Here is a 2,889-nt window from a genome sequence, read left to right as displayed (position 1 = left end):
AGAAGTTGAAGAACAATCAAAGAACATTGACAAAATAGCATGAACAAAATACTAAGAACATGAATTAAATTGCAAGGAAAAGAGAAGAGTTGAAGAAATTACAGATTTGAAGCTTGAAATCAATGAGTTTCTCTCTCTAGAACTCTAGCTTGAAGAGCAAACCTTCTAAAACTTTTTTCAATCTAATTCTGAAAATTAATTGTTTAATAAAAATAATGAAAATTTTATTTATACAAACCCCTAAAAAGTAGAAATTTAAACTTGAATAAGTCAGCCCACGCAGCCGTGCGATCGAGCAGACCTAGATGCGATCGCATCAATGCGAGCGGGGCCTGATTCCGTGCTAACGTGTTCAGCGACGATTCACTTCTTCGATCTGTGCGATCGAGCTGCAAATCCGTGCGATCGCACGGTCTTGACTTAGCCAATTCTTCAGCATTCTTCGAAATTCTTCATGTGCTCGCACAGAAATTCAGTGCGAGCTCACCAAAGATCCGTGCGAGCGGGCTCATACATGGTGCGATCGCACGAAATCCCAAATAGTTCCTGCCTCGTTTTTTCGATTTCGTGCGAACACACATTCCTGGAGCACGAGCGCACGAGCCTGATTGACTTTGAAGCCAAGTCTGCTGACCCGTGCGAACACACAGAATTCCTGTGCGATCGCACGGGCTTGATTCGAGCAAACCTCAACTCTTTTCCATCATTTTCCAACATTTTACCTGAAAAGTGCATAGATGGAATAAGGGGATAAAAATGCAACAAAACTATACAAAACTATCAAAAAGCGTAATAAAACTCTATAAAATCCTAAGCCTAGAGCAACATAAATGCCTCTCATCAATTTGATTGCAATCTTATATCTTTGGATCGTTTGGATGGCTTGGGTTATGCTATTCATATTGAGGGAGGTCGTTTGGAGGTCACCAAGGCTGGGAGTGTGATCTTGAAGGGACGACGTAACAAACAAAATCACTTCATACTTGAAGGAGGTAATGAGGGACAAATTTTGGCTCAAGGGAAGGCAAGCTCCGAAAGTTGTTCGTTAGTTCGCGAAGAGACTAAGTTTAGTTTAAGGGAAGGTTTGTTAGGAAATAAACACAACTTAGTTAAGTTGACAAAAATACGAAACGGACTTGTTTGATTTAATATCTTGTTTGTTAGTTTAATTAGAATTGTAATTAGGAAAGTAGATATATTTTGGTATGTAACAATCTCTAGAATTATTTAGACTTGGGGAGCAAGTATAATTCTAGTAGACGTGGGTTTCTAGTTTAGCCTATAAAAGGGGGCTTAGGACTAGCTAGAAAATAAGAGGGAAAAATACATTGGTGAGAGGAATCATCCATTGTGGGGTTATTGTGTTATTTTGTAGGAACTTAATAATACGATAATATTTGAGGGGAGGAAATCTAAATTTCCTCACAAACACTTGTGTCTTTTATTATTGTTTTCTATTTTTTCTATATTATATTCGCAGTGTTTGTTCCTAATCGTTTGTGGCACACGTTGGGTTATAACAGAGAAGATCACTGAGTTTGATCCAAATACAACAAAGTACTTGGACACCGAGCAATGGTCTAGGCATCAGTTTAATTTGATCCATAAGTGTGTTGTGATCATAACATCACTAATTATGTGGAATCATTCAATACTCTCACCAAGCCATACAGGGATTTACCTGTGTTGACACTATTTGAAGGTAAAGTCTTATGTTTTTCTTCTTAGTTGCTTTTTCTGTCAAATTTCCAGTGACTGCTTTTATGTTTACTTCTTATTGTGTTTATTTGCAGCTATAATGGAGTGGTCCATGGAGCGAATTGGGGTCAGGTTTGACAAAGAAGAAAACATGTAGCCTCAAAAATTAACTGAGTATGCCAAATATGAACTGGATTTGAGAAGTGCTGAATCCAGGTTTTGTTACTCTACTCCATGTGGTGGTGGGGAGTATGAGGTGAGGAATGGAAATGTGAAATTCCTAGTCAAGATAGACACCAGAACCTGTGGATGTGGAGTATGGCAGGTGTCTGGTATGCCCTGCAAACATGGCTTGAGAGTCATCTACAACCAGAGACTTGACCCTCTAGATGTTGTGTCCCATTATTTCAAGGGTGTTGCTTATAAACATGCATATGGAGAGCATATGCACCCAATGGCTGACCCCACTCAGTGGCCTAACTCTACACTTCCCACCATTAACCCTCATGGGATCAAGATGAATCCTAGAAGACCCCCTAAACGAATAAAGAGGTGTGCCATGGAAGTTAAGAAGAAGAAGAGGCACACTTCAGTTAAGTGTAGCAAATGCAAGGAAATTGGCCACAATGCAAGGACCTGCAATTCTGGTACTGGCACTTCTAAGGCACCACCAAAACAGAGAGCTGCAACAAATAAGAGGAAAACTGCCTCTAATGGTGCAAGCACTTCCAAGAAAGCACAAAAGGAAAGAAATCCAAACAAGCCCGAGGGAGGGGGAGGGGGGGAATGATTTAGGAGCACATATGTTTTTTGGGGTAGTTTTTTGCAAAAATGTTTTGATCTTGGACATATTCATTAAGTAGAAAACAACATTAAAGTTAGTTGGTGCAAAGATCTTTTGTAATTGAAGCGAAAAACAAAAATGCTTCCCATTTAGGTATTTTGTGCAGATTTTGCAACAACAAGTATTTATGAAATGTGATATTATTTCTCTTTAATTGTGTTTACTTCATGATTACAAACAGTAAGATTACAAACATCAACATCCCCATTTGTATTACAACTTTAACTACATTTTATTGTTGTTTTAGCTTTTCCTTTATTTGCTTCAATTCCTCTTGCATCTTACTGTTTCAATTGTTTTCAGTACTTTATCCTTCGTCTAAGCTTCCCTTGTATGGCCCTTCATGC

This window comes from Spinacia oleracea, chromosome 6 (assembly GCF_020520425.1).
Source record: "Spinacia oleracea cultivar Varoflay chromosome 6, BTI_SOV_V1, whole genome shotgun sequence".
NCBI classification, from domain to species: domain Eukaryota; kingdom Viridiplantae; phylum Streptophyta; class Magnoliopsida; order Caryophyllales; family Amaranthaceae; genus Spinacia; species Spinacia oleracea.
The sequence above is the reverse complement of the archived record's forward strand: the minus strand, read 5'-3'. Positions refer to the sequence as shown.